General features: G+C 45.6%; 1 protein-coding gene and 2 long non-coding RNA genes across 3 annotated transcripts in view; 1 reads left to right on the top strand and 2 right to left on the bottom strand.

Moving 5' to 3' along the window:
* LOC309649477 (uncharacterized protein) overlaps positions 1–21,492 on the top strand; it is a 664,470-nt gene that overhangs the window by 200,047 nt on the left and 442,931 nt on the right. The gene's annotated exons all lie outside the window — the stretch shown is intronic.
* Positions 1–21,492, bottom strand: part of LOC309649497 — a 431,245-nt gene that overhangs the window by 84,062 nt on the left and 325,691 nt on the right. The window lies entirely within an intron of this gene.
* Positions 1–21,492, bottom strand: part of LOC309649495 — a 151,833-nt gene that overhangs the window by 42,107 nt on the left and 88,234 nt on the right. The window lies entirely within an intron of this gene.

Genomic DNA, 21,492 nt, shown 5'->3' with positions numbered 1-21,492 from the left:
GGCCAACCGTGAGTGCTGGCTTCTTGGAGTCAGGTTTATATCTCTACTTTGGCTCTATCAGTGGCCACTTGCCTTCTCTGAGCCTCGGTTTCCTATCTGTAAAATGGGGGTAATAACAGTGCATCCTGCTAGGGTTCTCTTCCAGGTTCAATGAGGCAATAAACAGAAGTATCTGAAAACATATCCGGTGCTCCTTTGTTAGTCATTGTCAGTACTGCATTGAGCCCACCATGGATTCGTCTCATCTGTAGCCGTCTCACGGCCAGGGTGGAGCGGCCCTGGGAAGAGAGAGGGGGATACAGTCTCAATTTCTGTACATTTATTAGTAGGCCTTTTTTAGAAACTTTTTTTTTTTTTTTACCCAAACATAACCAACCCTCCTCGGGTTGTCCTTGCATTCAGTCAGCACCTTCTGTCTGTAGGCAAATCTCACAGAACTTGGCATCAGTAAAAATCACAAATACATTCTCAAAGTTTTGAAAAATAATGCTGAGTTGTTTTAACTGAAGCCCTCTTCTCAGCAGGGGTCAAAGGAATACATTTATGCACATTCCACAGTGAAACTCTAAAAATCCATCTTAACATCTCATTTTCCAGTTTCTCTCCACGGCAGCTGCCAAATCACCCCACCCCTATTTCCCTCTTGCTCTCAACAGTCTTTCTTTGTTCTTCCCTTTCAGGCTGTGTTCCTTCAGGTTCCTCCTCTCTCCTGGGCTCTTCTGATTTCTGTAGACCTTTAATTTAGAGAAAGGATCATCAGACTTTTCTGTAAAGGGCCAGATAGCAAATATTTTAGGCTTTCTGGGCTACAGGTTCTTTGTCACAGTGGCTCAGCTCTGCCCTTGTAACTCAAAGGCAGCCAGAGATAAGGAAATGAATGGGCATAGTTGGGTTTGAATAAAACTTTATTTAAAAAAACAGGAAGTGAAGTAGGTTTGGTCCACGGGCTGTGATTTTGGACTCCTGATTGCAAGCAATTTAGGAATTTTTTTTATCTTCACCAATTGATCTTTCTTTCTTTCTTTCACAACACTCAGCAAAATTGAAGATTCTGTTATGAATGTATCTGTCTTTGGGGGACCAGGAAGGTGGTGGGTGTTGTAAATAACCATTAATATTTTGTCCATTTCCTGTTGATTAAACCGGTCAAAATGATTCTTTGCCTATAAGGTCAAACAGGTCAAAATGATTCTTTGCACACCCTGCCTATAAGACACATGTGTTTGGTATCACTGAGCGCCGAAGTTAGTGTGACAGGTTTCCCAGGTTCCTGGGTGAAGGGTGTGTGTGTGTGTGTGTGATGTTTAGGACCAGAGTTCTCTTGGCCAACGATGGGAAAAATTACGGTCCTATTTTTTGGCCTCTTTCACTTTTTCATTTGATTCTGGGAAGATCCTCACATCAAATTGTGTAATGGAAAAAGTACTGGATCAGAGCCAGAGGGTCTGATTGCTATTTTGGTTGTGTTATTACTTTTGTGTTGGACCTTGGCAAGTCCATTCACTCCCTGGTTTAGTTCTGTCAGGTATTAAACTAGAATCTTTGATCACCAGATCTTTCAGCAATTGACTCTTACTCAGATGAAATCTTACCTGGAGTTCGGATGTACATGGAATGAAGTGGGGCGGGGGCATCAGAGCCCTGTTCAGAGCCCCTTTGGCCCATCACTCAGTCACATCCCCACCTGAGGGGAACCCAGGAGCATCTCCTGGAACCCAGGGGCTCTAGGCAGCATAGACTAAAGATCACTAAACTATGATTCTTTGGCTTCTGTCTGAACTTCTGCCATCACCCAGTGTTCCACACATCTCACAAATTGTTTATGCTCCTTCAAAATGGCAGAGACTTATAAATTTGTTCTGATATACTCACCGTCTCTTTTCCTGGTTGGCTTTTTACTCTTTACAATTTCTATGCCTAACTCCTGCACTCCTTTACTTATCCTTTATGGCCCAACTCCAGAAACCCACTTCTAAGGTTCACCTAACTAATTCTTATAGAAAACTTTTGGAAGAGCCACTAATTCTTGAAGAATCTCAGGTCGCAGCTTTCAGATATCCTTGTTTAAATGGACCTTTCCTCCCTACACCTAAGAACTTAGGAGGATACAAATTCCGACCAGAAAAAGTTGGCGTGGTTCCCACAGGGCCATCTTTGAAGGAAGCATCATCCCCAGTTCTGGAACATGCCTGGCACTGTTGAATCACAGAATTCGCCTTTGAGAGGTGGCCACAGTGTTATTTAGCTCACTTTATTTAGATTTCCTCTCCTCTGTTGACTTTTTTCCCTGTCATCAAAAAGTAAGGATGTTTGGGGCAAGAAAATAGAATTCTGGCTGTCGAGTGGAAGGGAGTTTGGGGATTGAATGACTTGCAGGTTGAAAAGGCTTCCTGTGAGACATCAGTGGGGAGAATGTTAGAAAGTCAGACTTGCCAGCACTGGACGTGAATAGCCTACATCCTTGCCCCGGAAGAGCTGCATCTGCAGGATTCTGTGTCAACGGGCTCTTTTTCCGTCTGGATGGGTGACAGGGTTTGTAGTCCCAGCTCTGTCCACATCCCACTGCTCTGCTGTCCACCTGGGCCCTTCTGACCTCAGAGGAGGCTGGGATGGAGCTGTGACTGGGCCAAACCTGACATAAATGGAAATAGGGATTCAAAGACAGAAAAGAAAATGATTTAGAAAGGAAACCCAAAGAAACGACAATTGGCCGCAGGTGGCTAAATCTCCATGAGCCTCCCACTGTGCTGTTGTTCTGTAGCCAACTTGGATTATACAAAGACAATGTTTAAAAGCCATTTTAACTAAATTAGCCATCATGTAAAACCTTTACTCAGAATGTATGTTTATCTGCACTTTCCTCTGAACAATTTCTGTTGAGGAATCACATGAAAAATCGAGGTCAAAAAAGACTGGTAAAGAGGGAAGATGTTTTGAGCAATGCATACAACATTCGACATTAGCTCTTTGTGACTGAATGATTTTCAATTGTTCCCTCTAACTAGGGTGACTGTCTTGGTTTGCCCAAGACGGTCCTGGTTTTTATCTGTGGTCATGGCATCATGATTAGTAACATCCCCCTCGACTCTTAAAAGTGTTTCGATCTGGACAATAAATTAAGTGGTCCCTCTGTTTACATATGTGGGGAAAGGTCCAGTCTCCGGGAAGGTGTAGGAGGTGATGTTGTAGCCAGATCCTTTTCATATGCAATGGTCCAAAACTTAGACCTCAAGGTCTTGAACTATGAAACATCTCCTCATTGATAGATGCATTTATCACAATTTACACGTCTTGCTCTAGCATACTAGAATCTTAAATTCCTTATTACAGTGTGAGGCATATTGTAGACCAAAAATTTTTCATTTTTAAGAATCACACCTGGGGACTTCCCTGGTGGCACAGTGGTTAAGAATCTGCCTGCCAATGCAGGGGACATGGGTTCGAGCCCTGGTCCGGGAAGATCCCACATGCCATAGAGCAACAAAGCCCGTGCGCCACAACTACTGAGCCCGCAAGCCACGACTACTGAAGCCCGCGCGCCTAGAGCCGGCGCTCTGCAGCAAGAGAGGCCCCTGCAATGAGAAGCCCGTGCACCACAACGAAGAGTAGCCCCCGCTCGCCGCAACCAGAGAAAGCCCGTGCACAGCAACGAAGACCCAACGCAGCCAAAAAAAAAAAAAAAAGAAAGAATCACACCTGGGTTGACATGTTTGTTGACGAGTTGGTGGTCTATTTGCCATTCTTTGCCGCACTGGGGATGGTTGTAGGGTGTGTCTGTAACTCTGGTTGTGCCTCTACGTCACATCTCCGGGAGGCTGAAGGAACCTTCCCAAGTTGGGAAGAGGGTGTGTCCACTGCCTTCAAGATCATTCCTGTGCTCAGACTTTATGCTTGTATTAGTACCAATCGCTTGCTGCTATATATAATGAACAGAAAGTGCCATGGCTATTTCGGTTCTACCTTTCTTCTCACAGACTGAGCCAATTTTGACCCGTGGATTTGACTATTTGATGGTTATGTGACCATGATTGAATGACTTAAACTTTCTGAGTTTATTTCCCCATCTGTAAAGGATCTAACAGTGCCTGTCTTCTCTTCTTAGAGTGCTAAGGTGAGCCTCAGGTCAAGTGATGTCTGGAGGAGGTGTGCTTTCCATACAGATGAAAGGCAGTTTTGTCATCCTGCTGGTGTATGGAGAGTAGTAATTAGCCAATTCCTGGCAGCTTAACCATGGTTTAAAACAGGCCCTTATTCTAATATTACCTCCCTTCCTTTTGGTCAGAGTACTATGATTTCCTTTTAGAAGATTACGTTTCTTGTCTTGTGAGCTTTAGTTTCTTCATCTATAAAATGGGGACAGTTATAGCATCTAAGACCCACACATGGCCACTTGGAGTTTTTCCTGTCCTAGAACTTTATGCCTCCATCAGTTTTTATGTGAAAGGAAAAACTCATTCTGCTCCTGAGTGACGGAAGTAGGACAAGCCAGCCAGGTCCCCTCTGGCCTGTGAAGTTCAAATTAATTAATTCATGCATTGAGCAAATGTTTATTGACATCTTTGTGTCAGACAATGTATGCCAAGTCTTTTTTTAAAAAAATTAATTAATTTATTTATTTTTGGCTGCATTGGGTCTTTGTTGCTGTGCGCAGGCTTCCTCTAGTTTCTGCGAGCAGGAGCTACTCTTCGTTGCAGTTCGCAGGCTTCTCATTGCCGTGGCTTCTCTTGTTGTGGAGCATGGGCTCTAGGCACACGCGCTTCAGTAGTTGTGGCATGCGGGCTCAGTAGTTGTGGCTCGTGGGCTCTAGAGCGCAGGCTCAGTTGTTGTGGTGCACAGGCTTAGCTGCTCCACTGCATGTGGGATTTTCCCGGACCAGGGATCGAACCCATGTCCCCTGCATTGGCAGGCGGATTCTTAACCACTGTGCCACCAGGGAAGCCCCGCCAAGTCTTTTATATATTTTTTCTCATTTAATCCTCAGCACATATTATGCATTGGGTCTTGCTGCTTGCTTTGCAAATGAAGAAATGGAGCTCATGGAATTTAAGCAACTTGCCCAAGATTACATAGCAAGCATGTTTTGAGGCTGAGATTTGAACTTGGATCTGTCCAACTCCATAGCCTATATTTTCTTTGCTGTGGCACTTGGCCTCCTTGCTTGGAGAAGAACAGTTGAAAGCATATTTTATCTAAGATGCTACGGAGTGATTGTCCCTTCTGTTCTTTCATCCGAGTGCCTGCAGCAGTAATGAAGGGTTCTGTGGGTATGAAGGATATGGTGGGTGGGGGCATCTATTGGTCTTATCTGTCTAGCGTACCTTCCTTCCCTTTCTTCTTCCTCCTCCTCCTCCTCATGATAATGATGATGATGGCGGACTCCTTCCTTCGGGAGGTACACCCCATTGGCCCATTCCATGTAATTCTTGTGGGGTTGTCCGTTACAGGACTGGCTCCTTTGACCACAGGAGCTTATGGCTGATCCAAGCCTAGCCAATCAGAATACTCTTCCCCTGGCCACAAAGGCTTGGTCCAAGGGGTGGACACATGACCCAAACCAACCATTAAGTTTCTCCCCTAGGTCTTATATACACTGGAGAAGGAAGAGATTTTCTTTTCTGCCTCTGGGATGTTAAACAAAGATCCTGGATGCAGCCAGCCGCCCTTCCAGGCAGGTGGAGTCATGGGAAGCCAGAGAGAATGGAATTGACCTGCAGAAGGAAGCTAAGGAGTGAGATAGCCTGGAAATACACTAACAAATCACCTCCCATCCCCACTTTTCTTGTTTTTTTTTGAGTTTTATCTGTTATTTATAAGTGACTAATACAAGATGCTTCCTAGCATATGTTTGCAGAAACCCGGGATCTGGAAAGTGATTTCCTTTACCTGTGAGTGACAGGCAGGGGAGCCGGCAGTGGTGGCAAAACTGGACCATGTTTATGGTCATGTGTTGTGTGTGTGTGTGTGTGTGTGTTTTCCCCAAGGATAAGTCATTTACTCATTTGTTTGTTCCCTTTGGTTTGATCCACTCAAATAGCCCGTGTGTACCTGCCATGGTCCGGGGACCTTGCAGATGCTGGAGGTCTGGCGGCGGCCAGCAGCCCTGCTCCCAGCTCTCATGGGACTCACGGTCCGGAGCCCTCTCTTCCCTGGAGCCTCCACGGCCCTCCTCTCAGCAGGCTGTGTTGGCTGTTTAGAATCTACTACTTGGGGAGCTAAATTATTTACAAATTCTTTTTACTGGAGCATCCGAAGGCTTAAAGCCAGATTCTGTTTCTGAGTCTGGGGTCAGAGCTCCTTTCAGAGATACTTCCCTTGTCTTATTTCTCTCTCTCCTTTACTCCCAGGATATCACGGATTCAGAACAGGTCTCTTGCCAGAATCCTTCCTAGGGGAATGTTTGAACTCTTTTGGATATGTTTCTCTCTGTTCCCTTGAATTTAAACTCACTTGTGGGCCCTGATGGGCCTTGAGGAAGAAGGTTATGCCTACTTATGAGAACAGAGGGGCACAGAGGGTCTTGGTGCTGCGCAGAACCTGGTGATTGTGTCTGCTCACCTCTGTTCTGCTGCCAGGCCCCCATCCCCACTGGGCCTCCTCCTGCCCTCTCCCTATCCCTCCCCCCCCCCGCCGCAAGCTCTTCCTGCTCCACATTTCCTTTCCACCTGGTTGTCATGGCACCAGGTTGAGCTTCTCTGTAGGATCTTTCCTAAATGAATGTGTTCCTTTGGGTGCTGTCCAGCTCCAGGACATCCTGGCCCCCAAGAGCCTGGGAATGTGCTTCAGGGAGAGGACCAGAAATAGAGAATAGAAGATCTGGGGCCAGGGACACTGGGTAGGGGTGGTTAGAGTATTAATTCAAGGCAAAGATCAACAGAATTGAACTGGGGAAGTGGTAGAGGGAGGGGAAGGGTGGGCAGAAGGATTTGGAAACTTAAGGGGGTACAACAGAGAGGGAAGATGGTGTGCATAGAATCACATGACTGGATGGTGCTGGAGAGCTGGGCTTGGAGGCTGGGTCCTCCTGACTCTGGCCAGTGCTCATTTGACGGTTTATTCAGTTGTCTCCCAGGCACAGACCTCATCTCAACTGCTGCTTCCCCAGGGAAGATGCCTCCAACTCGCCAGCTTAGAACAGGTTCCATGTGATACAGTCTCACAATGTCACATGACCTTCGCCAGACGCATTCACCCCTAAGTGAGTGCTTGAGTGATAACTTGCCCACTGCCTGCCTTCTTCCTGGGAGTCACGCTGGTCTTGTTCATCACAGGAGCCCCAGTAAAACGTCTGGGACATATTAGGCTCTCAAAAAATGTTTGTGGAATGATTAAAGGAATAAATGCTCGATCTGTAGATTTCTGATTTTCTTTACAAGCTTTTGGGCTGAGATATTCATCTACCTCCATCAGGACTTCCTGGCAAAGAGGGAGATTGACTGTATAATCATTGCAATTCACATACATTTTATCTCAAGCCAGTTTTATTTTACTCCACACAAAAATACAAATAAAAAATATTTATGTGAACTTCCAGGAAGATACATGGGAAATGAAGAAGCCAGTTAAAGACAAGGTGAGGGATACTGTATTGGCCATCAGAAGGCAATTTAATCAGCTTCAGTTCTCCGAGGGACGGAGGAGGCAGGGACCTGGAATCTCAGAGGAAAGACGCCCGGCTCCGTGCTCCATCCCCCTTCCCCCTGCAGCTCCCGCATCACATGGCTGCCTCAGTTTCCACCATGAAAAGTTACTGATATTTTGAATCTTTGGATTCCAATTAAATTTCAAGACTTGCTTTGAAGGGGTTGTATTCTGAACTGTTGGGAGAGCCTGAGATCGGGGGACATGGGAACAGATGGGAAGTGAGTGAAGGCAGTTATAAGAAGGCAGGGCCCCAGAATGGGGTAAGGAGAAGGCAGCATCAGGGAGAGAGAAAAAGAGAGACAGAGGGCAGAGTTGTGTTCTAAACACAGGCACTGGCCTCTTCTTGAGAATCTTCTCCCATTAATTGAAGGAGCCTGGGGCTGGGAGATAGCAGACTTACTTATCGATAAATTATGCTTGACCGAGTGCCTGTTATATTCCAGGCACTGTGCTGGGCAAAGGCGTTACAGTAGAGAAACAACACATAGTCCCTCTTTTCATGGCCTCAGTCGATAAATGTGCAGAGACAGGAGTCAGTGAAGGACATGGGGGTTCTTTACGTTGAATAACCAGGAAAGAGCTCTTTGGAGAGGTGCAGCTTAAGCTGAGAGTTGAAAGATAAGCTATGCAGAGAAGGAAAAAGCACTTCTGACAGAAGGGACTGCAAGTGCAAAGGTCCTGGGGCAGAAATGACCTTTGTGGGCTCGAGGGGCTGGAAGGTAGTAGTGTGGGTGGAGCAGAGTGAGTAGGGGTTATTGGCACCCGGTGAGGGTGGGCAGGTGAGTGGGGGACAGTCATGCTGGGTGAGTAGGCATGCATGGTAGAAGGTTGGGCAGTTGGGATGTTGAGGAGTTTTGAACAGAGAAGTGATAGGACCTGAATCCAATTTTACAGACATCACCCTGGCTGCTCTGGTAGGGGGGGTATGATGGGGAGAAGGGAGGATGTGGGGGAATTGCGAGGAGGCTGTCAAGGAAGAGACCATTTAGAATTGGATAAAGGTGAAGGCAGTGGAGAAATAAAGGGACAAATTTGGGAGCTTCTGGGTTTTACCTCTGGTCCTATTATTGGCTGACCCTGCAGTCTGGTTCTCAGTTTCCCCATCTATTAAATGAGAGCTACTCTCGAATGCTCTCCTAGCTCTGGGTATCTTGGAGGGTCTGTTCACTCTGGCCCTGGGAACTTTTCCAAGGTCTATGTCTGTCTGCTTTTTCTCTCAAGGCTGCAAAACCCTCACTGGAAAGAATTTCGATTTATGGCTTAAAGATAAATTGTCTAACTTTCTAAAGTCTGTTCATATTTTAAGCGCGTGACTATCTTGTGTCCTTGTTTCTTGGTGGGAGGTGGTGGGTGAGGGTGTTATATACATTATTAATAAAATACGAGTACATTAAAAACATTTATCTTCATGTAACTTATGTGGGAAACATGATCATCGGCGGAGCTTTTTGGCAAGCAGTTGGAAATGCGTGTTTGCCCCAAACCTTTGAAAGCCCTTGATCAGGCTGGGGTCTTTGATTCCAACAAAGCCCTTGACCCCTCGTGATTTCAGTTCTGTTTACTCCTGGCAAGCATTTCTGGTTCAAAGGGGGAATCTTTAAAAGCTGGATTGGGAAAGTCTATAAAATCTTAACGCATCTTTGACATCAAATAGCTCTTTCAAAGCAGTGATTTGATGAAGTAAATAGGAGCGCGGCAGCACAAGACATATGGAACGCATTTTCCATAACTGCTCCGCGCTTGAATAACAAAGGAGAAAAGTTCTTGGCACGGGGAGTTTGGGATTTTAATGACCCTTAAATATTTGGCTTAGTTGCCAGATGTGTTTTACCAGGCTGAAAACCCCAAGGATAGGCCCTGCCTTTCTCTCTGGCAACGCGTAAGCTAACATGATGTTGCTTTTCATGAGAAGATGTTTGTGCCTCACTGCAGAAAGCTTAATTCACCATGATTTCCGTAATTATCCACCCCCTCCCCCAAACTGGCATCACTCCCAACAGGCCTCTGAGCGTCGTTTCTGATTTGAGACGCCGAGCCATTTGACGATGCCACAGAAGCCATCTTAATTATTCGAAACCGGGATCAAAGGGTTGAAACATTGTTCAGAGTGAGTGTGGTGGATGGGACTGGGGTGGGGCAGGGGGCTCTGTCATCCTGGCACGAGCGGCTCTGCCCTAAGTGGCCATGGAGCTGCACAAGTCACTTGATGTTTTAAGCTAAAATGGGACAGCGTCGCCTTGGAGCTGTTACTGTCAAGTTCCGGTTCTGATTATGAATGAATCAACCTGTGCTAAAAGCACAGACACACACGTTTGCTGCCTCTCAGTTGGCATCTTGAAAGTCCTGGTTTCTATGGGCGACCGCTTATTTCTTGGAATGTCTGTGTGTGGGTATGCAAAGTGGTTCTTATTTCAAGACAATCTCAAAACTAGTTTATCCAACTTTGGTGCACTGATCAGTGGATAGTGGATCCCTAACAACCTTCCCCAAGGGAGACGTACATTTACAACTTCAAATGGAAGGGCCTTCAAAGAGATCGAGCCAGGCATCCCCATTTCACAGATGAGGAAACTGAGGCTCAGGGGTGGAAGTGACTTGCCCAAGGCCACGTGGCTTGTCAGTGTCAGAACCAACATCAGAATCTCCCTAATTCATCAGCAGTTTGGCCCTCAAGTGACTTCTGTTTACAAAAATAAAAGGTATGCTCATGGGACTTCCCTGGTGGTCCAGTGGTAACGAATCCGCCTTGCAATGCAGGGGATGTGGGTTTGATCCCTGGTCAGGGAACTAAGATCCCACATGCTGCTTGGCAACTAAGCCCATGTGCCACAACTACACACGTGCCCTGGAGCCTGTGCGCCACTAGAGAAGAGAAAAAGCCCGCATGCCACAACTAGAGAGAAGCCACGTATCAAAATGAAGATTCCCCCATGCCTCAACCAAAAAAAAAAAAAAAAAAGATCCCGCAGCCAAAAATAAATAAAATAAATTAATAATAAATAAATCTTTAAAAAAGCAGTGTATGCTCACAAAGATGATGATTCCCTGACACAGAAGATATTTAAGACGCACCCTTCAGGAGGGGAGGGGCAGATGAAAGGGAGCAAACCACACGCCATGCTCTGAGCTACAGGCTTCCCTTGTGCAGTGTTGCTTAGTCTTCCATTTAAAAAAATACAAAGCATGTTATGGAAGAAGAAACTGAGTTAGAAACATTAAGTGACTTTGTGATGTCCCAGAGCCAGGTGTAGGCAAAGCGGCTGCGGAGCCTTTGCCCTTCCCGGGATGGGAATGTCGGGCCCTGCACGTAGCCACACTGGGTCTGGAGGCCTGGAGCTGGACAGCTGGGACTCTGTCTCTCTGCTGGATCCGGTGGTTGGATCACTGCCCTTCCAACTGCTTATCACCCTGGAGGAGACTCTGCACGCTCCTCTCAGCCTGGCAGGAGCCCTAAGAATGAATCCACTTTTCCATCCTTGCCAATAGATGGATATGGACAAAAACTCACATCCCCTGTAAAACTGGGAGAAGGTTCAGAGAGGCCCAGACCAAAGTCGTAGCAGATACTGGAGTATACTTTCTCCTTTTAAAAAATTAAGTGCCATCCTGCTCAAACAAACAAACAGACACACCATACACTGAATCAAAGTTCCTCTGCCTTATGGTGCACAGACCTGTGGGTGGGCCGGTGATGGTCGCCAGAAGGGATGGATGTGCTGCTGCCTTGTTTCCACCGCTCCCTCCACACTGTCCTCTGCTTGCTTTTCCTCACCCTCCCTGCCCCTCACCTGGCCGACTTCTGTAGGAGTTTCCTCCTGGCTGACTGCTGACCCCGCCTCCACTCCGTCGGTTATACTCCTGGGATGTGCAGTGGAGAGCGTGACATTCCATCAAAGACCAGACATCGTCAAGGGGAAAAGAGATCCAACCAGGGGGGTTGCGGTGTGTCGAGGCTGAGAACCAGGGAATGAGATGAGAGAGAAGCGCCAGGAGTGCCCGGGATGGGCCCGGTCTCTAGCCAACCCCAGGGGAGGCACCTATGTTCCTGCCCTGCATCCTCATCTCTGGGAGGTGGCAGAGGGTCCTGCACCCCGAGAAAGTAGACCACTCAGCCCTGAGTTTGGATTGTGCCGATTCCCGAACATAGTTTCCGGGTTTCTGTTTTCGGTGCAGAGGCTATGAGCAGCTAGGTCTTTCCAGCAGCCCAGACGTAGAGTGGGCGAGGGAGGCAGCTCGTGGGGTCCCTGCTGGGCCTGCTCCCTGGCAGCGCCGGCTCTGGGGCCGTGGAGCAGAGTGAGGATGGCGTGGATGAGCGAGAGCTGGGTTGAAACCAGGCAGCTTTGTGCTGTTTCAAGCATGCTAATTAAATGTGGGGATTATATACCCCAGATCTTCACAGAAAGTAGATTTATCATACCTCATTACCAGATTTTATACACTCCGCTTGGCCAAGACTGGTGTTCTGTATTATAAAAGAATGCTGGATTTTATGGTCCTAAACCTTCAGCTATTAAGAGAGAAACATTCAGAAATGACAGTGGTGAGAAGGGAGGTGGCACTTGTCAGCCCCTGGTGAGATGCTGAAGCCGGACAGGGTTTACATGGGCCACATGCTCTCTGGATGCAGCACAGGCAGGAGGGTTCAATGTAAGTTCAGGGGGAACCGGGCCAAGCTTTTGTCCTGTGAGCGCCTGTGGGTTCATTCTCCACTTCTCAGGCTCTCCCCTCTGATTTTCACAGGACCCACTCCTGATGGGTGTGAGGGGTGTGTGCAAGGGCAAGGGGCGTGTGTGTGGGTTTGACAGGGTGTGGGTGTGTGAGGGGTGTGTGTAGGCATGAGGGTGTGTGTGTAGGGGTGAGGGAGTCCATGTAAAACTTAAACATAATTTTAACTTTTATCACAGGAACAGATTAAAATGTCAGATCTACTAGGCTCTTAATAAAAAACAGCAGACCCCCGACCAGTTCCTTCTCACCTGCTTCTTGTTCCCTGGAGGCAACGGTTTTCAACTCTTAGGCTGTTTCTTTTTATATTCACCTTTACATTTCTAAAGACCACACCTGTGCTGTTATTTTTTTTATTTTTATTTTTTTAACATCTTTATTGGAGTATAATTGCTTTACAATGGTGTGTTAGTTTCTGCTTTATAACAAAGTGAATCAGTTATACATATACATATGTTCCCATATCTCTTCCCTCTTGCGTCTCCCTCCCTCCCACCCTCCCTATCTCACCCCTCTAGGTGGTCACAAAGCACTGAGCTGATCTCCCTGTGCTATGCGGCTGCTTCCCACTAGCTATCTCTTTTATGTTTGGTAGTGTATATATGTCCATGCCACTCTCTCACTTTGTCACAGCTTACCTCCCACCATCTCCCACATGCATATTCCGCCCCCCACCAATTCTCCTAATATATTTATCATCCATTTTGGTTCAATAAACAGTGTTTCTATGACCATGTAAATATTATTCACAGTTGAGTCATGTACTGTCTCTTGATTATATTTTCTTTCTTCTGCAGCTACGTATTTTGTCCAGAGCTGCAAGAATGGCTTTGTTTGTGCATTTGCGGGGTTTCCATGCATCCCAGGCTGGCCGTGCCCGTCAGTGAGGTGACCCCGCCAGGTGGTCTCTCGTCTCTGGAGCCTGCTGCTCTCCAGATTTGCTGCACCCGTCTCACCCGGGGACTTCCTCCCCTCAGCCTGGGCGATCCCTCCCGTCTGCCGTGCCCCATCTTCTGCTTCTTGGGTTCCACCCTCCTCCTCTGTTTTGATTACTTCCTCACTGGATAGGTGGCTTCCTCTCAAAGTACATAGGTGATACATTTTGTAAGACCATGCAGGTCTCGGGAAGACCCGTTTTCCTACCTGAACACTGGATTGATCATTAGCTGGGTATGGTGTTCTAGGCTGCAAATATCTATTTTTGCTCACAGCTTTGAATTGTCTCCTAGGTTCCAACATTGCTGTTGGTGACACTTTAATTACTGATCTTCTGTCTGTGAACTGCTTTTTCTTTCTGGAAACTTTCAGTATTTTCTTTCTCGCCCTGGTGGTGTGATATTTCACACAATGTGCCTTTGTATTGATCTCTTTGCTATCACTGAGCTCGGCTCTCAATGGACCCTTTCAATATGGAAATGCATGTCCTTTGGGACATTCTTTTATTCCTTTGGTAATTTTCTCTGTTTTTCTTTCTTTTTACTTTCTAGAACATTTAGCAATCAAATACTGTTTCCCTGGATTGATTCTCTTTTTTTTTTTTTTTTTTTTTTTACTTTTCCTCTTCCATTTGCCGTTTTTGGTTCTATTTTACAAGTTTTATTTATTTTTGTTAATATTTTTTAACAGAGTACAATTGCTGTTTTATGGATACAATATTTTCTTATCTCTCCAAGAGTATGAAAATTATGATTGTTTTTCCTTCTTGTATCTCTTAGTTCATTTGTTTATTGTTTGTGGGTGGAGACTTCCCTCAAATGCTTGGTGATTCTTTTTTCTTTTCTTAATATTTATTTATTTATTTGGTTGCGCCGGGTCTTAGCTGCAGCAGTCAGGATCTTTTTAGTTGCGGCGTGCGTGTGGGATCTAGTTCCCTGCTCAGGGGTCGAACCCGGGCCACCTGCATTGGGAGCCACGGAGCCTTAACACTGGACCGCCGGGGAAGCCCCTGCTTGGCTGTCCACACGTGGCTGAGGGAATGTCAGATTGCTGGTCAGGAAGTTAAGTGTGGCGGGGCGGGGCTTATCAGCTGGGGCTTTGCTGTCCAGACATGGAGCCGTGATCTGGAAATTGCTTTGCTTTCCCCCCTGTGCCCCCTCATCCCCTAGCCCCAGGAGCCCCAATATCAGTGTCTGTAGCCCTATTCCCTTGGGCTCGGGGAGGAATTTTCTCCTATCTGGGGGGGTCAGGCTGGGCTGTGGGGTCCTTGTCTCCCTGCTCCGATGTCAGCTTCTTCTCAATCCTCCTGTTTTCAGCATGTGCCTGTCCACATCCCTAAGTTGTCCCTGTCAACTGAGTCCTGAACCCCTCTGGCCTACTGTCCCCAGAGGGCAGCACTACCAGAGTCTTCTGCTGGATGGTGGAGAGGGTAGCCACCTGACTGTGTGGGGAGAGGGGCTGGGGCCACGGGAGCCCCTCGTACACATTTTCAGCGAATCATCCTGTTTCTATTCTCATCTGCACGCTCCGTCTTCAGAGTTTCCCTGTGACTCCTACTCTTGAGACTTAAGGGTTCTGTGGTCTCGTCAAATGTCCCTAATATGCTTTCTCAAATTCTCGTGATCTCCCCTGTCTCCCAGGCCCTTGGCCACTTGCTGGGCCACAGTTAAGGTGGCAGTGACCTCTACCCCCTTGGTCCTGGGCATTTGGCTGCCAGAGGCTGAACAGCTGTGTGTCCTACCTTTTCCTATTACTTCATCACCTAAATGGGGTTCTGGTAGCCCCTGCCGGCTCCAAGAGAGACCAAGCCAGGAGAAAGAAATGGGTTTCAGCACACACAAAATTATACCAGCTTCCTCCTGACTTCATCTGCCTGGTTGTCTGAGAACAAAATAAGTGAATCCGCTGCAGAATGTCAGGTGGATGGGAACTCGAGGACGCCCACTGATGTGCGCAGACTCGTCCCTGGGTCCATCCTTCCTCCAGATTTGTGAAAAGCCCTCCCGTTGTCATTCTTTCATCTGACATCATCATGGACATTGGAGGCTTAAGGGTGATTTCTTTTTATTTTGCAAGAAATCGTGAGAAAACTTGGAGGAGCCAGAGAGAAAATGTTCTGGGCATCATTCTTGTTTTTGAGATTCAAAAACCACCTGGTACAGAAGTGCAGCTGGCAGCTGGGAGCACATGTAGTTTCCCTGAACTGCATTTTCATGTCTCACTGTGATGTCAAGACCGAAGGGAGTGCTGGCCTCTCCTCGTGGGCGCCTCCTCCTCCTTTCCCACTAGGTGTGCTGAAGGGCAAAGACTTTATCTTGCTTATCTCATAGCCCCAGCACCCAGAAGGACGCTCGGGATGGGTTAGGTGTCAAGAATACCTGTGGAATTGGAGACTGGAAGCCCCTCAGACATTTCCTTAGGGACTTAGGTACCTTGGGGCACCGACCTTAGAAGCAGGTAGCCTGGAGGGTCTATGAGAACAGACATGGCCACACATCTGAAATAGGCCATCCGGCTGTGAACAGGCCTCGGCTGACAGGAGCAGAGATTCTGTGGTATCCTTCTCAAAGATGGTGCAGCGTTTCAGGAATGAATGAAAACTTAACTTCAGATATTCCTTCCAGCCCAGGAAAAATTCTTCCTTCGTAACCGTGCACCCTTTTTCCTCACTTTGGCTGCGCTGTGTGGCATGCGGGATCTTAATTCTCTGACCAGGGATCGAACCCATGCCCCCGGCAGTGGAAGCCCGGAGCCCTAACCACTGGACTGCAAGGGAAGTCCCAACCTCGCATCTTTGGGAGCGTCTATTTGCCTTGGCAAGATCCACTTGGTATGCCGCCCCTTCTGGCTGTGCTGTCAGTCTTGGGAATAGCATCTTCGTCTCCTCCCAGAGCTGAGTCTGTGTCTTCCATGCAGAAACCAGACACACGTCAGTCCTAAGAGAGTTGGCCCGGCCATTTAACGCAGACCATTTCTTAGCTTCAGAAACAAATACGTTAAGTATGTAAGTTGTGAAATGTAATAATAAAACAAACATCTGTGAATCCAAAACTTGATTTAAAAAAATATTATGAGACCAACAACGTTGAAGCTCGGCCTCCCTCTCACAAACATAATCACTTTTCTGCATCTTGTACATGTCATTCACCTGCCTTTCTTCAGACTGTTACCGTAATGTATATAGCCCTAAACAATATATTACTTATTGTTTGGTTTAATTCTATAAAAATTCTATCATGCTGTTAAGTATTCTTATGCAACTTGCTTTTTCTCTCTTACCAGAAAGAAGAATTTGTGAATTTCATTCATGACGATCTGTGTACTAGGCCTGTGTTAATTTTCACTGTTGTGTTCTAGCCCATTGTGGGACCATACCACAGTTTATTTCTCCATTTTCCTTTTAATGAATGTTTGTGGTGTTTCTCGTCTCTTCTAGGGAAAAAAAGTGCTATAAACATTCTTGAAACCATATCTGGGTACCATGTGGTATATACCTAAAAATAAAATTACCAGGCCGTATTGTAAAACTCAAACTAAACTGTAGTAGCTGATGCCAAATTGCTCTCCAAAGTATTTGAGTCAAATCTTATATGCTTCTGGAGGAGTATAAAGTCTCATCAATGTACATCTTCCCTGGCACTTGGTATTTGTCAGATTCTTTAATTGGGTGTGAAAATACATTCCATCTTGTTTTCAACTTAAATTTTCTTGATTGCATAATGAGGTATCTTTTCAAAAGTTTATTAGCTATTCTAGTTTCCTTATTTGAGAATACCCATTCTAGTCTTTTCCAAAGTTTTAAGTTGGATTGTGTGTCTCTTCCTCGTTGATTTTTTTTAGGAGTTAAATATATACTCTGGATTCGAATTATTTGGCCTTGTATATATGTGGCATATGTCTTTCCCTGTTTGAGCCATCTTCTCTCTTTCAGATGTCTCTTGAGGAAGAGAAGATTTTAATTTTAGTGTAGTTTAAGCGATCAGACTATTCTTTTTTTCTTGAATGGTTTATTTTCCCTGTGGATAATCAATTCCATTGTCCCAGCATCAAATGATTAATCCTACCATCTCCCATTTGCCTGAGAAATTAGCTTTATAAAAAAAGTATAATATGTGCTTATATAATGGATCTATTTTTTTGCTTTCTATTTTGCTCCATTAGTCAATTTGTCTACCCCCGCACCAATATTGCCTTATCCATTTAATAATTCTTGATGGGGCTTACCTGGTGGTGCAGTGGTTGAGAATCCCCCTGCTGATGCAGGGGACACGGGTTCAAGCCCTGGTCCGAGAAGATCCCACATGCCATGGAACTCCTAAGCTCGTGCGCCACAACTACTGAGCCTGCACCCTAGAGCCCACGTGCCACAATTACTGAGTCCACGTGCCAGAACTACTGAAGACCGTGTGCCTAGAGCCCGTGCTCTGCAACAAGAGAAGCCACCACAGTGAGGAGCCCGCACACCACAACGAAGAGTAGCCCCCACTCACCACAACTAGAGAAAGCCCGTGTGCAGCAACGAAGACCCAACGCAACCAAAAATAAATAAATAAATAAATAAAAATAAGAGATAAAAGAAAACTTGTGAACATTTAAAAAAAAAAATAATTCTTGATGACTGGTGGGGCAAGTTCCACTCCCTTCGGCTTCTGTGGTGCCTTGACTATTTTTGTTCCTGTGTGCATATTTAAGGACTCATTACACATATGCATAATAGGGGCTTCCCTGGTGGCGCAGTGGTTAAGAATCCGCCTGCCAATGCAGGGGACAAGGGTTCGAGCCCTGGTCTGGGAAGATCCCACATGCCGCGAAGCAACTAAGCCCTTGCTCCACAACTACTGAGCCTGCACTCTAGAGCCCGCGAGCCACAACTACTGAGCCTGCAAGCCACAACTACGGAAGCCTGCGCGCCTAGAGCCCGTGCTCCGCAACAAGAAGCCACTGCAGTGAGAAGCCCGCACACCGCAACGAAGGGTAGCACCCACTCGCCGCAACTAGAGAAGGCCTGTGCACAGCAATGAAGACCCAACACAGCCAAAAATAATAAACAAATAAAATAAATAAATTTATAAAAAATAAATAAATTTTAAAAAAAGTCTAAAAAAATATGCATAATACCATTATGACATCTAAAACAGAATGTTCTCACATACCCTGTTAACAAAGCAAATTTCCCAAACTGTTTCATGTTTTTGAAAACTGTTTGTTTCAATCAAGTTCAGGAAAAGTCCATCCCAAGAGTTTATCATGGTCTGGATTTTGCTGTTACATTACCTTAGTGTCGTTCAACATGTTCCTCTGTTCCATGTATTTCTTGTAACTAGACAAGAGACTTGATCAGATTCAAGTTCATTTTTGGGTGGGGGAGAGGCAAGATTACTTCACAGGTGGTAGTATGTATGCATTTCCATCAGGAGATGCATAGTATTTAGCTGTCTCTCTTTTGTGCTAATAGAAGCCATTGATCATCATGGCTTAGACCCATTAATTCACTAGGGATTACAAAAAGGCAGCATTCTAATTCTATCATTCTTTCCTACTTATTAGCTGGAATTATTTTATAAAGATAAATTTCCTCTAACTGTTCATTATCTTGAGGTACATTTTATGAAAGAAAATAGGACAAGTTGGACCACACCAGAATCATCTATCCACACTGAGCAGTCAGGTGATTCTTTTCTTTTCTTTACCAGTTTTGAAAATGACTTCCTCCAAAGGTAACAAATACATTTTAAAAGGTGTCATTATAAATTCCTGGGTTAAATCTTTGTGCTTTAATCCATTGTAATTATTATCCTCACCGATGTCCAGTTGCCCCACCTATGGCCACTGGGAGCTGCTTCAAGTTAGATCCTGCAATTTCTTTACCTAACCCAGTAGTTTTGTTTACTTTTCTGAAATCTGAAATTACAAACTATTCCAGGTTCATCTTGGACATTTTCAACCCCAGACCTGGAATTAGCCATTTGTCTGAGATGTTCTGGTTCCTGTTAGTGCAAAATGCTATTCAGAAAAAGTAGAGTCTGGGCATTAGGAGGCTTTATTGCTAGTAACTTAGTCATTGTTTCTGGACTGTTAGGGTCGATAGAGTTAGGGAATTTGCACTTATATAACATACATACAGACAGACAGACATATGTACATGGAAGATAAAACATGGGTTCTCAAGTTGGTGATTACATGGTCTTTATTTAATTTCATCAATCTTACTTCTGCAAGGTTTCCTCTCTATGGCATTAATATCATTTTGAGTTCTCACCAAGAGTGTGGAAGTACTTTTTTCCTCATTTATTTTTTGGAAAACTTTTGGTATCTCCATGTAGTTTTAATTTACATTTGTCTTCTTTTGAGCAAGTTGAAAATTCTGTGTTTTGGGGTGTGTGTGTGTGTGCATATTCATTTATTTATAAATCTACTTGTCAAGTTCCACAAAAAACCCTGTTGGAAATCTTTATTAGAATTGCATAGAATCTACAGGCCAATTCTTCTCAACTTGATATTTTTATGATATTGAAGTTTTCTGCCCATGAACTCGGTCTATTTCTTTACGTATTTAGGTCTTCTTCAATGTCTTTCAATAAATCTTTTTAATCTCTTCCACAAAGGTCTTGAGCATCTTTTCTTAGACTCTCCTAGGTCCTTTATGCATTTGGTTGCTGTTGTAAATGATATCGTATAAAACTTTATGTGTACTTGATGCTAGAATAAATATAATTGATTTTTGTCTATTGCTCTTAGGTCCAGTGATTTTGCTAGTTTTCTATTTTAATAATTGTAGATTCTTTCAGGTTTTCCATGAAGATCATCATCTAGGAATAGTGATGGTTTTGTTTTTCTATTCCAGTTCTTCTGTATTTCTTTTTTGTGTCTTATCTGCTGCTGAATTCCTTCAGGACGATATTGGATCACAGCAGAATCTTAGGTTATCTGCGCTGAATACTGTCAGGTGTCCCCATCTGGCTGGGGAGCAAAACTTATAAAAAAAAGCTTTACTCTTCTCCACTTGCCCATACCCCGTCTCTAGGTTTGACTTCTGTGCAGCGAGATGTTAGCTGAAGTTTTGCCAGCTGACTTGCAGCAGTGAAGCCTCCCATAGCTTTGCTTCGTCAGCCTGCATGGCCAGAGGGAAATGTGGTTTCTTAGACCTCACGTCATTATGAGCAGGATGGGCTGGACTGAGACCCCAGGGAGTCAGGAAGAGCCTGGGATAGGGGTCCCTGAGCGAGAGCTGTAACATGTGGGTGTGGTGATCCTGAGGAGCAGGGAGTCTTATGTCCTGAAGGTCCTGAGGGTCAGATGTGAGAAGCCATTCCACTGGCATCATGACACAGGAGGAAGTAGACCATAAGGCAAAGCGTAAGTATTGGGAGACCAGTAGGCCCTAGACCACAGTGAGGAGTAAGAACAAGTGCCCAGATCCAGGCTGTGTTACTTCATCAACCTTAGGTCTTGCATGTACCCGTGGGTCAGTGTGGTTAGACTCAAGTTCAGCGCCATGAGGGCTAAATGCGATTATACATGCAAAGCCCCAGCTCAAATCCTGGCATGCAGTAGGGGTTTAATCAACAGCAGTTCTTGGCAGGTGGAGCATCTCTGTAGACATTCAGTGCTGTATCTGACAAGAGCTGCTGTAGGTTGAGCCCCTGTTGCATGCCAGGACACCAGCTGGGGTCTTTGCTGTCTATTAGCTGTGGGCTCTCCTGCCAACTGGGTCATCCCCCCATGTGCCACGGCCCCAAAGTGTTCACCACAAGCCCATCACAGCACCCATTCTAGCCAACCGTCCTCTGGAGCATACTCTTGTTTCCCTGGTCTGCGGATTCTCACCGTTGCACCCTGCCTTTGACACTTGGCTTGTTAACATGTTCTAGAGTCCTTTTCCAGTTTCTGGGCAGTACTCAGGCTGCAAGCTCCATCGGCAGACTAGTCTCTGGCCCCCGCAGAGCTTGGGGGAATCTGTGTATCCATGACAAGTTGTTTCAGTCACGGGCTTATTTGGTATAGGCTGGTTTTTATTTCAGTCACCCAGAGAATAAATGAACAATGCAAATTCCTAGGACTCAATTCATCCAGGCCACAACAGAATCACGGCGGCTCTAGATTGGAGTCTGCCATTTGCTATATGACCTTAGGCAAGTCTCCTTCGGTCGTGACCCTCAGCTTTCTCCGTTCAACTGTTCAGGAATCTCT

This window comes from Balaenoptera physalus, assembly GCF_965194825.1.
Source record: "Balaenoptera physalus genome assembly, chromosome: 19".
Classification (NCBI taxonomy): domain Eukaryota; kingdom Metazoa; phylum Chordata; class Mammalia; order Artiodactyla; family Balaenopteridae; genus Balaenoptera; species Balaenoptera physalus.
The sequence above is the reverse complement of the archived record's forward strand: the minus strand, read 5'-3'. Positions and strand labels throughout refer to the sequence as shown.